This window comes from Schistocerca americana, chromosome 9, assembly GCF_021461395.2.
Source record: "Schistocerca americana isolate TAMUIC-IGC-003095 chromosome 9, iqSchAmer2.1, whole genome shotgun sequence".
NCBI classification, from domain to species: Eukaryota; Metazoa; Arthropoda; class Insecta; order Orthoptera; family Acrididae; genus Schistocerca; species Schistocerca americana.
Window position 1 is genome coordinate 144,540,130 of NC_060127.1, and position 13,635 is coordinate 144,553,764.

Below are 13,635 nucleotides of genomic sequence, written 5' to 3' on the forward strand. Positions count from 1 at the left end.
CTGGATGTCATGAACTGATATATATAACATGACTTTTGAACAATATTAAGGTAAATACATTGTTTGTTCTCTATCAAAATCTTTCATTTGCTAACTGTGCCTATCAGTAGTTAGTGCCTTCAGTAGTTTGAATCTTTTATTTAGCTCGCAGTATTGGCGCTCGCTGTATTGCAGTAGTTTGAGTAACGAAGATTTTTGTGAGGTAAGTGATTTGTGAAAGGTATAGGTTAATGTTAGTCGGGGCCATTCTTTTGTAGGGATTTTTGAAAGTCAGATTGCGTTGAGCTAAAAATATTGTGTGTCAGTTTAAGCAGAGTTATGTATAATTGTTGCGCTAAAAATATTGTGTGTCAGTTAAAGCACAGACATGTATAATTGTTCAAAGGGGACGTTTCACAAGGACTCGAATAATGTCTGAAGTAATGCTGGAGTGAACTGACACCATGAATGTTGCAGGCCTCTCCATAAATCCGTAAGAGTACGAGGTGCTGGACATCTTTTCTGAACAGGTCGTTGCAAGGCGTCCCACATATGCTCAATAATGTTCATGTCAGCGTGGTTTGGTGGCCAGCGGAAGTGTATAGACTAGGGTGACCAAACGTCCCGGAAAACCGGGATTGTCCCGGTTTTCATCCCGGTGTCCCGAAAATTTGTTTCGGGACGCTCAAAAGTCCCGGAATTCAATTTTTAAATATATTTCGTGAAACTTTGTCAGATTTTTGGGATTTCGCTATATTAAAGGAAATACAACACAAGAAATTAATATATTTTAGCTTATTTGTCTAAAACCTCCATTGTCCCATACTAGTAATCGCAGTATCAGTATTGATACACTCATGCAATAATTTACTTTGAGCGGTACTTTGGCCAACAAGTAGTAAGTTGTATTATTGTAACAGAGCTATGAAACCGTCCAATTGTCGCGCCACTTACACGCTCATTGTCAGAACAGTGTAGTAGTTGATGTCAGACAAACTGCAATAGTTTTTTTCTCACATTAATGGTATAATTGCTGCAGTACTGTGAAACGCAATGCCGAAACGTGCCTGCAAGTTCAGTGACTGTTATTCTAAGGAATGGAAATTCATTAAGAAAGGTCGTTTTGATTACGAAGCAGAGTGTTCCGTATGTAACTGTTTTATTAGTATAAGTCATGGTGGACATTCCGACATAGTTGATCACATCAGGCCAAAGAAACACGTTAACAAAAAAAAATGGCTCTGAGCACTATGGAACTTAACTTCTGAGGTCATCAGTCTCCTAGAACATAGAAGTACTTAAACCTAACTAACCTAAGAACATCACATACATCCATGCCCGAGGCAGGATTCGAACCTGCGACCTTAGGTAGATACAGTGCGCCGAGCTGCAGTAAAACTCTACAAAATTACTTTGAGAAACATCAGTCAAGTGAAGAGACGAAAGTTTGAGCAGCCGAGCTTACACTAGCCTACCACACGGTAAAACATCACCAAACTTATAGATATAGTGATTGTACTAATAAGCTTAACAGCATTATGTTCGATGATTCTTCCATTGCAAAAAAGTTTAGTTCAGCAACAACTAAAGTGTCAGCCTTAGTGAAAGGAGTTATTGCTCCCCAGAGTGTAAAGGAGAGCCTTGAATACATCAAAAAGTCTTCTTTCTACGGGATATCCACCGATGCCAGCAATCATAAGGCCACTAAAATATTTCCGTTTGTTGTTCAGTTTTTCGATATTAATCAGGGAATTCAGACCAAACTTTTGAAGGTGAGTTCCCTACCTAATGAAACATCTGACGAAATTTCAAGATTTTGTATGAATACTGTCGAAATGTTTGCTCTTGAGAAAAATAAATGTGTGGCATTTTGTGGAGACAACACCAACACAAACTTTGGTGGTTTAAAAAGACAAGGCAAATGCAACGTATTTACCAAATTAAAGGCAACATTGCATGAAAACACTGAAGGCATAGGGTGCCCTGCACATGTTTTACACAATAGCGTGCAGACATCTGTTGACAGTTCAAGCTGTCATATTGAAACTATCGTCATGAAGGTATACTCTCACTTTTACATATATACTGTTAGAACAGAGAGGCTTAAGGAGTTCTGTGATTATGTGGGAACTGAATATATGAATGTAATGTGTCACTCGAAAACTCGCTGGTTATCACTGTTTCCAGCAGTTGAAAGAGTAATCCGCCTGTTTGAACCGTTAAAAGATTTTTTCCTAAATGAAGACAAAGCCCCCAAAATATTGGTTCAGTTTTTCAATAACCCTTTAAGTGAAGCCTACTTATGGTTCATTCACAGTCAGCTTAGCACTTTGCAGCCTGGGATAAAGGAAGTTGAGGGGAGCACGAAAAGTGTAATAGAGATAAATGTTGTTGTTGTGGTCTTCAGTCCTGAGACTGGTTTGATGCAGCTCTCCATGCTACTCTATCCTGTGCAAGCCTCTTCATCTCCCAGTACCTACAGCAACTTACATCCTTCTGAATCTGCTTAGTGTACTCATCTCTTGGTCTCCTTCTACGATTTTTACCCTCCACGCTGCCCTCCAATACTAAATTGGTGATCCCTTGATGCCTCAGAACATGTCCTTCTTCCAACCGATCCCTTCTTCTGGTCAAGTTGTGCCACAAACTTCTCTTCTCCCCAATCCTATTCAATACTTCCTCATTAGTTATGTGATCTACCCATCTAATCTTCAGCATTCTTCTGTAGCACCACATTTCGAAAGCTTCTATTCTCTTCTTGTCCGAACTATTTATCGTCCACGTTTCACTCCCATACATGGCTACACTCCATACAAATACTTTCATAAATGACTTCCTGACACTTAAATCTATACTCGATGTTAACAAATTTCTCTTCTTCAGAAACGCTTTCCTTGCCATTGCCAGTCTACATTTTATATCCTCTCTACTTCGACCATCATCAGTTAATTTGCTCCCCAAATAGCGAAACTCCTTTACTACTTTAAGTGTCTCATTTCCTCATCAAATTCCCTCTGCATCACCCGACTTAATTCGACTACATTCCATTAACCTCGTTTTGCTTTTGTTGATGTTCATCTTATATCCTCCTTTCAAGACACTGTCCATTCCATTCAACTGCTCTTCCAAGTCCTTTGCTGTCTCTGACAGAATTACAATGTCATCGGCGAACCTCAAAGTTTTTATTTCTTCTCCATGGATTTTAATACCCACTCCGAATTTTTCTTTTGTTTCCTTTACTGCTTGCTCAATATACAGATTGAATAACATCGGGGAGAGGCTACAACCCTGTCTTACTCCCTTCCCAACCACTGCTTCCCTTTCATGTCCCTCGACTCTTATAACTGCCATCTGGTTTCTGTACAAATTGTAAATAGCCTTTTGCTCCCTGTATTTTACCCCTGCCACCTTTAGAATTTGAAAGAGAGTATTCCAGTCAACATTGTCAAACGCTTTCTCTAAGTCTACAAATGCTAGAAGCGTAGGTTTGTCTTTCCTTAATCTTTCTTCTAAGATAAGTCGTAAGGTCAGTATTGCCTCACGTGTTCCAGTGTTTCTACGGAATCCAAACTGATCATCCCCGAGGTCGGCTTCTACCAGTTTTTCCATTCGTCTGTAAAGAATTCGTGTTAGTATTTTGCGGCTGTGGCTTATTAAACTGATTGTTCGGTAATTTTCACATCTGTCAACACCTGCTTTCTTTGGGATTGGAATTATTATATTCTTCTTGAAGTCTGAGTGTATTTCGCCTGTTTCATACATCTTGCTCACCAGATGGTAGAGTTTTGTCAGGACTGGCTCTCCCAAGGCCGTCAGTAGTTCCATTGGAATGTTGTCTACTCCCGGGGCCTTGTTTCGACTCAGGTCTTTCAGTGCTCTGTCAAACTCTTCACGTAGTATCGTATCTCCCATTTCATCTTCATCTACATCCTCTTCCATTTCCATAATATTGTCCTCAACTACATCGCCCTTGTATAGACCCTCTATATACACTCCTTCCACCTTTCTGCTTTCCCTTCTTTGCTTAGAACTGGGTTTCCATCTGAGCTCTTGATGTTCATACAAGTGGTTCTCTTATCTCCAAAGGTCTCTTTAATTTTCCTGTAGGCAGTATCTATCTTACCCCTAGTGAGATAAGCCTCTACATCCTTACATTTGTCCTCTAGCCATCCCTGCTTAGCCATTTTATGTTTTGAAAAATACTCTGGAAACTGTTACTAAGAGGAGAGAGCAGCAGTTCATTTATTTTAATGTTAAATATGTCCTTAAACGAGCAGAAGTATCAGAAGCAGCGGAAAGGAGTTTTAGAGAAGAAGTTAACAAGTTTTATGACACTTGTGTAGAATATCTCAGCAAGTGGGGCGCCTAATATTTACCCTCATCGCCGGTGTCTGATTGGATGTTACTGAAGAGAGTGCCAAAATGGGAAAGTGTTGAAGAGACAGTTTCTTATTTGAAGAGTAAAGAGATTGAAATCGATGATTCCATTCTCTTTGATCAGTTCGGCATACTGACAAATTTTGTTGAAGAAAGTCTTCACAAGTGGAATGATGAAAAAAAAACACCATTGGAATGTCATGAGAAGTGGGTGAGTTTTTTAAAAAGCTGTGACTGTCTTCAGCATTACTCCGAGTTGGTTGTAAATGCAAGGTATTTATTTGCAATCCCAGCCCATAATGCCAATGGGGAAAGAATATTTTCGTTCATGAATATCCAGTGGACTGATGAAAGAAACAGGATGGAGGTGGACTCTCTTGAAGCAATCCTGCAAATCCTGTACAACTACAAAATGGATTGTGCCAAGTTTTATCACTGTATTTCAAAGAACAAAGACATGATTAAGAAGGCTGGACGCAGGAAAAAATACCCTTTTGTCCAAGGACAGTCAATTCCATCTACAAGTGCTCAGTAATATTGAAGCTCATGTTAATATTAATTGATTAAAAGTTGAATGGCTGTCAAATTTTGTAAAATCGTAATACATATCTTTATTACTCTATTCGTTTATAAAATGTCATTAATTATACAGATAATCTAGATTATATCAATCTTTTGTATCCTCTTATTAGCTATAATAATCGGGTTAACAAAATGTATCAACAAAACATTAATATTTAAAATTAAGTAACCTGGGTACATGTGGAATGAGGTGTCCATTGGCACCCGGGTTAATGTGTCCTGGTTTTCACCGAAAATAATTTGGTCACCCTAGTATAGACTCAGAAGCTATTCTGTAACAATTCTGGACTTGGTGAGGGGGGGGGGGGGGGGGCGGGCATTGACCTGCTGGAATTGTCCAAGTCCGTCAGAATGCACAATGGATATGGATGCATGCAGGTGATCAGACAGGATGCTTACGTACGTGTCACCTGTCAGAGTCGTAACTAGACGTATCAAGGGTCCCATTTCACTCCAACAGCACATGCCCCACACCATTAGAGAGCCTCCACCAGTCTGAACAGTCCCTGCTGACATGCAGGGTCCATGGATTCATGAGGTTGTTTTCGTACCCGTACACGTTCATCCGCACGATACAATTTAAACGATACTCGTCCGAGCAGGCAACACGTTTCCAATCATCAATAGTCAATATCAGTGTTGACGGACCCAGGCGAAACGTAAAACTTTGTGTCAAGGGTACACGAGAGGACCTTCGGCTCCGAAAGCCCATATCGATGATGTTTCGTTGAATGGTTCACAAGCTGAGACTTGTTGATGGCCCAGGTTTGAAATCCGCAGCAATTTGCGAAAGGGTTGCACTTCAGTCACAATGGATGATTCTCTTCAGTCGTCGTCGGTCACGTTCTTGCAGGACTTTTTTCCGGCCGCAGAGATGTGGGAGAATTTGTGTTTTATCGGATTCCCTATATACACGGTACGCTCCTGAAATGGTCGCACGGGAAAATCCCCACTTCATCGTTACCTCGGAGTTGCTGTGTCCTATCGCTCGTGCGTTGACTATAACACCACGTTCGACGTACAAACTCACTTAGATCTTGATAACCTGGCATCTTAGCAGCCGTAACTGATCTAACAACTGCGCCAGGCAGTTGTCTTGTAAAGGCGTTGCCGATCGCAGACCGTTTACATATCTCCGTATTTGAACACGCATGCCTATACCAGTTTATTTGGCGCTTCAGTGTATATGGACACGGTCTTTTGCGCAAGACGCTTTAAGTTTTGAAATATTTTAGCGACGACAAAACTTTAAAAATTAAAATTTAGAACAGTCTTGATCGCTATTTTTTTATTGGAGTGAGTGACCGGTTTCGACTCTATCTTCAAACTCTGTAAAGATATATTGCCAAAGTAGTGTAGACGTTATAATAAGCATATAAAAATAAGATAAATAGTAATAAATTATATCCAGAGCGGTGGATGGACACTGCTAGGTGAGTTCCGTCGACCCTGAACGCTCGTGTAACTGCTGACTGTGCATGGAGGGAACGGGTATTAGTAGGGCTGGTCACACCCATCGTTCTGAGTACATCATAAGTAGCCAATCAGAAAACACGTTCATGATTAGATAACTTCATACCTAACTACGAAGGGACAGTTACAGTTGGAATACGTCACAATGTCAATTATTGATCATTATTCGTCAATGAACATAAATTATGCTATTAAAATGGTTCATTGGTATGAAATAAGGCTTAGAGTCTGCTGCCCTCTAAACTCATAACTACAGAATCTGCACCAAAGATTGTCGTCGCCCCAGCGTTAACGTGGATAATCGAGGGTTACCATGGAAATGGCGTCCCGTTCCGCTGTGGACGTTAGTGGTGCTATCAAAAATTGTACTATGGGGAGCTATGTCGTATGTTACGATTATGTGCCATAGAAATACGGTTAATTTTGCTCTCTTCTCATGTCAGCGCTATGAAAATAACTGTACTATGGCGGAACCACAGTAATATTTCTGTAGTAACAGCGGAACGATGTTCCTAAAGTGCATCGATAGTCGCCGTAGAAACGGCATCCTAGCCCGGTGAGGCAGGCATCAGATGATCAGAGATTATTGTGTACTGCGAAAGATATCTCAAGGGTTGACATTTCGACCATGAAATCAGTGTTTGCGTAGATATATCGGCGGTTGTTGTAGAAATAGCGTCTTATTCTCACTGCGACAATCTATGGTGCTGTAACAAAGTTATAATTGGCGTAATTTGACGCCTTTGTCAATATAGCATAGTATTCGTCATTATGACAAAATTATACGTCATAAAAGGAGAAAATAAAAGGTTAGAATCAGCTTAAAAATCTCTTCACAAGAAATTCTCTATGTCAAGTTATAATATGAACAGGATGCCATGAAAGTGTATGGTGATTGGTGGGAACAGGTGCCTGATACCGCTATGGCAAAGTACATAGCGTACATTAAAAATAGGCGACGACTAGCAGCCTTTGATGGAAAAATATGGATAACAAAATAAAAATTAGCAGTGTGACATGTAACAGTTTACATGTTGTTGTGTTGTGGTTTTTAAAATAAGAACCATTACAAAAGTGAGATACAGATAGTTAAAAAATAGTTATAAAACACGAATGATAAAACAAGCGTCGTCTTTGTGGTGTACTTTTATCCGCTTGACATCTGGAGCGTGAGGACCAACGTAAAATAAACATGTTTGTGGTGTGCGTACTGTAAGACCTTCGGTACACACACCATCAGATTATTTGACTTGTCGCTCTAATCAAGTAGGCGAGTGTCAGCAATATGTCTCGTGGTCTTATTGTGGCGTGTTTATCTTCTGCCGTTAGGTCAGATGATAGAAATGCCACTTGCACGCTTAGAGTAGCAGATTGACGGTGACCAACTAAACAGAACCTGATTAATTTTCACACACATTTATTAGAACAATGACAAGTATAAACATTACTTAACTTGATTCTGGATGCTATTTACAATTGACAATCTGAAGTTCCTTTGGTCTTGGTATGTTAATCTTATTCTCACATATCTCCGATACTTGAGAAAAGTGTCTATACATTTATCTTCATGGCTATGTACAGGAATATGATACTCTTATTAGGCGCAGACTGAAATTTGACTATAGACTGGTACACACTAATGCAGACTGGTACAGACTGGTGCAGACAAATGCAGACTAACTGATCGGAGGTCTGTACACTCGTTATAATACCTTGCGCATTCAGGTATCACTGCACGAGTGTGATCCGCGAGGAGAAAAGGTTCTACGTTAGCAGCAATCTCATTGGCTGGGTTACATATTAATACGCGGATCGGCGGAAGCAGAATTTGGTCCGTCTCTAAGGCAGCACCATCTCGTAGTGCCAAGACGGACGAGTGCTGCGCCTGCGCCGTTGTGCTTAGTGGGGCGCGCTCTAGTGGGAAAGTTGAGTACGCGCTGACTACGTGCAACTATATACACACGAATGTTTTACAACAGTTTAAGACCTGAAGAAAGCAAAGTCTGTTGAAACCAGTTGTCTTAAATAAAGAAATATTTTATGTGATATTGGCTGCTGAATGGTTTTTAACAAGAAGAACTGGCTAGATTGAATAGTCTCGTAAATATCAAATGTGGCACAGTGAGCACATTTGCCGTTTACGAGGCAATTTTCAGCTGGATCCGCTATTTATCAGGCTGAGTTTAACACGTCTGTTAAACCTTGCTAGGACTGTTGGGGCTGCAACGTGTGAACACGGATCAGCACGCAGCCGGCCCACGGAGCACGCAGCTTTGTAACGTAACGAGTCCCCGTCACGGCCCCGTGTTCGGCGGATAAGCCACCGTGGGAAGTCTCGCACGTGCCCCACGCGTGTGGCGTGTGGCGTGTACTCTGCTGCGTCACGACACTGGCACGCCTGAGTGCGGGCCTACACTTCTGGGAAGCGGCCCGGGGGGCTTCCACTGCACGGGTGCTCCATCCGCAAACACTCGTCCACGGGAAACTTTCGCTATTCGGGGGGAACACTTTCAACACGGAAAATGTTACAGCAATATTTTGGTGCAGTGTTCTCGACAAAACGAAGCACTCAAGTTGTACAAACAAGACTGCCACGACAGTTCGTAGAAATACAAAAGATACAAAAACATTATCTCATTTAGATCATTCTACAGTGCACACCAAAATATATTTCTTTGGGTCAAATCACTGACAGCTTCTCTTTCTTTCTCTTCTTAGTATCCCCAAGTGATCTCCTGTCAGTTTCAGCTCTACATCTACATCTACATTTATACTCCGCAAGCCACCCAACGGTGTGTGAAGGAGGGTACTTTACGTGCCACTGCCGGCCGGGGTGGACGAGCGGTTCTAAGCGCTACAGTCTGTAACCGCGCGACCGCTGCGGTCGCAGGTTCGAATCCAGCCTAGGGCATGGATGTGTGTGATGTCCTTAGGTTAGTTAGGTTTAAGTAGTTCTAAGTTCTAGGGGACTGATGACCTCAGATGTTAAGTCCCATAGTGCTCTGAGCTATTTGAACCATTTTTTACGTGCCAATGTCATTTCCTCCCTTTCCTGTTCCAGTCGCGTATGGTTCGCGGGAAGAACGACATCCGGAAAGCCTCCGTGCGCGCTCGAATCTCTCTAATTTAACATTCGTGATCTCCTCGGGAGGTATAAGTAGGGGGAACCAATATATTCGATACATCCAGAAACGCACCCTCTCGAAAGCTGGACAGCAAGCTACACCGCGATGCAGAGCGCCTCTCTTGCAGAATCTGCCACTTGAGTTTGCTAAACATCTCCGTAACGCTATCACGCTTACCAAATAACCCTGTGACGAAACGCGCCGCTCTTTTTTGGATCTTCTCTGTCTCCTCTGTCAACCCGACCTGGTACGGATCCCACACTGATGAGCAATACTCAAGTATAGGTCGAACGAGTGTTTTGTAAGCCACCTCCTTTGTTGATGGACTACATTTTCTAAGGACTCTCCCAATGAATCTCAAACTGGTACCCGCCTTACCAACAATTAATTTTATATGATCATTCCACTTCAAATCGTTCCGCACGCATACTCCCAGATATTTTACAGAAGTAACTGCTACCAGTGTTTGTTCCGCTATCATATAATCATACAATAAAGGATCCTTCTTTCTATGTATTCGCAATTCATTACATTTGTCTATGTTAAGGGCCAGTTGCCACTCCCTGCACCAAGTGCCTCACCGCTGCAGATCTTCCTGCATTTCGCTACAATTTTCTAATGCTGCAACTTCTCTGTATACTACAGCATCATCCGCGATAAGCCGCATGCAACTTCAGACACTATCTACTAGGTCATTTATATATATTGTGAAAAGCAATGGTCCCATAACACTCCCCTGTGACAAGCCAGAGGTTACTTTAACGTCTGTAGACTTCTCTCCATTGAGAACAACATGCTGTGTTCTGTTTGCTAAAAACTGTTCAATCCAGCCACACAGCTGGTCTGATATTCCGTAGGTTCTTACTCTGTTTCTAAGGCGACAGTGCGGAGCTGTATCGAACGCCTTTCGAAAGTCAAGGAAAATGGCATCTACCTGGGAGCCTGTATCTAATATTTTCTGTGTCTCATGAACAAATAAAGCGAGTTGGGTCTCACACGATCGCTGTTTCCGGAATCCATGTTGATTCCTACAGAGTAGATTCTGGGTTTCCAGAAATGACATGATACGCGAGCAGAAAACATGTTCTAAAATTCTGCAACAGATCGACGTCAGAGACATAGGCCTATAGTTTTGCGCATCTGCTCGACGACCCTTCCTGAAAACTGGAACTACCTGTGCTCTTTTCGAATCGTTTGGAAACTTCCGTTCCTCTAGAGACTTGCGGTACACGGCTGTTAGAAGGGGGGCAAGTTCTTTCGCGTACTCTGTGTAGAATCGAACTGGTATCCCTTCAGGTCAAGTGGACTTTCCTCTGTTGAGTGATTTCAGTTGCGTTTCTATTCCTTGGACACTTATTTCGATGTCAGCCATTTTTTCGTTCGTGCGAGGATTTAGAGAAGGAACTGCAGTGCGGTCTTCCTCTGCAAAACAGCTTTGGAGAAAGGTGTTTAGTATTTCAGCTATACGCGTGTTTCAATGGCATTATCATCCCAGAGTGTCTGGATATGCTGTTTCGATCCACTTACTGATTTAACGTAAGACCAGAACTTCCTCGGATTTTTGTCTAGTCGGTATATAGAAAATTTTACTTTCGAATTCACTGAACGCTTCACGCATAGCCCTCCTTACGCTAACTTTGACATCGTTTAGCTTCTGTTTGTCTCAGAGGTTTTGGCTGCGTTTAAATTTGCAGTGAAGCTGAAGCTCTTGTAGAGGTGTTCCGCCTTTTGTTCAGTTTTTCTGTACCCAGACACGTTTGCCGGCCGCGGTGGTCTAGCGGTTCTGGCGCTGCAGTCCGGAACCGCGGGACTGCTACGGTCGCAGGTTCGAATCCTGCCTCGGGCATGGGTGTGTGTGACGTCCTTAGGTTAGTTAGGTTTAAGTAGTTCTAAGTTCTAGGGGACTTATGATCTAAGATGTTGAGTCCCATAGTGCTCAGAGCCATTTGAACCATTTTTGAACCCAGACACGTTTCAGCACTTTTCCTACTATCTTCAGTGCGGTATTTTACTCTTCAGTCTGGAAATTAATGCTATGATAACTTTCGTATTTCAGCTCAAAGATACATAAACGGTGTTAGGGATATAAGTGCACATATTTTTTATTGGTGACGGGAGAGTGTAGTGGACAACATTACATCAGGATTTATTTCATTTGCAAACTAATAATTACAGCTGCTAGGAGAAGTATGTTTTCGGGTTGGTTACTCCTTCCAAGAACATGTGGCAAGCGCAGGCCATATATGGTTACACTGGTAAGCCAAAACGTTAGGACCACTGCCACCGCTACGTTCAATGCAGCCACGTGGCGTTGCGGGCACGTGACGCGGTAGCAAAAGTGTGCAAGCGGAGCAGATATGGGCGAAGGTCATCCTAACGAAGAAATGGGCTGCAAATGGGGAAATCCAATGAGATAAGCGACTTCGACAAAGACAAGGTCATTATTCCGCAGAACCTGTGAACGAGTACCTCGGAAACGGTGAAGCTGGTGGAACGGTCACGTACTGCTGTCGTGAGCATCTACGGAAAGAGGTAGAAGGACAGTCAAACTACCACTAGGCGCTAAATGGTTGGACGTCTACGACTCTTCACAGAACGTGGAGTCTGGAGACTTGTCTGATCGCTAAAGTAGGGTAGCTGGTGATTTGTGGCGTCTCTGCCGAAAGACCACATTGCTGGTGCACGCACAAGTGTTTCGGACCACACCGTTCGTCGTACGTTGTTGAATACGGAACTCCGCAGCAGACAACTCCTACGTGTTCAATTGTTGACCCAACCACATCGTCAATTTCGATTGCAGTTGGCACGAGACGATTCGAATTCGACTATCGATCAATGGAAACGTGTTGGCTTTTTGATTGAATCACATTTCTGGTGCAGTAGGTCGATGGTCGTCTCCACAAGCGCCGTCATCGAGGTGAACGGCGGCTAGAAACGTGCAGCGTGCCACGGACGCAGGCTGGTGGGAGCAGTATTATGCTATGGGGGACATTCTCCTGCACTTGCAGGCGAGCTGTGCTATTAACCGAAGACACGCTGACAGCTGCGAACCACCTGCAGCCTTTCATGCTTGATGTCTTCCCCGATGGCGATGCCGCCTTTTAGCAATATAACTGTGTTTTCTCGTAGCCAGAACCGTGCTAGAGTGGTTTGAGGAGCATTATAGTGAACTCACGTTGATGTCTCGGCGACGAAATTCACGTACCATGGAACCCCTTTGGCGCTATCGGGCACCATCACCTCGTACTTAAATCAGCGGCCCATTATTTTCGCTAATTGCGTGACATGTGCGTATGCATCTAATGCTACATATGTCCAATTGTCCACAATCCTACCAACAAACTGTGGGTTTCCTTTTACGCAGAATCAGTGATGTATTTCTTTGCAAAGGCGGACAAACTCGCTATTAAGCAGGTGGTCATAATGTTTTGGCCAATCAGTGTGCTTTCCCCTGGGCAGCAGGTCAGGTCTTCAAGTGTGTTACACTTGCTTGTAGTTATGGTTTCACTGTTTGAATTACGCTCTCATCCTCTTCAAAGTGTGTCCCACACAGAGAATCAGAGAATTCTGAAGTGGCTCAAACACGTGTAAGTCCAAGCGTGCCAAGCCTGCATTGCAGGGTGGTTGAGGCAGTGACCTCCAACCGAATCTGGCGATCCATTCCCGGTTCAAAAAATTGAGCACTATGGGACTTCTGAGGTTTAAAAATGGTTCAAATGGCTCTGAGCACTATGGGACTTAACAGCTGAGGTCATCAGTCCCCTAGAACTCAGAACTACTTAAACCTAACTAACCTATGGACATTACACACATCCATGCATGAGGCAGGATTCGAACCTGCGACCGTTGCGGCCGTGCGCTTCCAGACTGTAGCGCCTAGAACCGCTCGGCCACCCTGGCCGGCGATCCATTCCCGGGTTTTGAGACTTGTGTGTGGGCATACATTGTCACACTGAAGCAAGATTTCTTTCGGATTCCTGTCGAGCCGAAATGTCGTAAATACTTCTTGAGCTCTTTCACGCCACTGAATTAATGGTAACCCTTTCAGCGGCACATCAACGGGAATGCAACCATCAATATCGCAAAAGACAGTCAACAT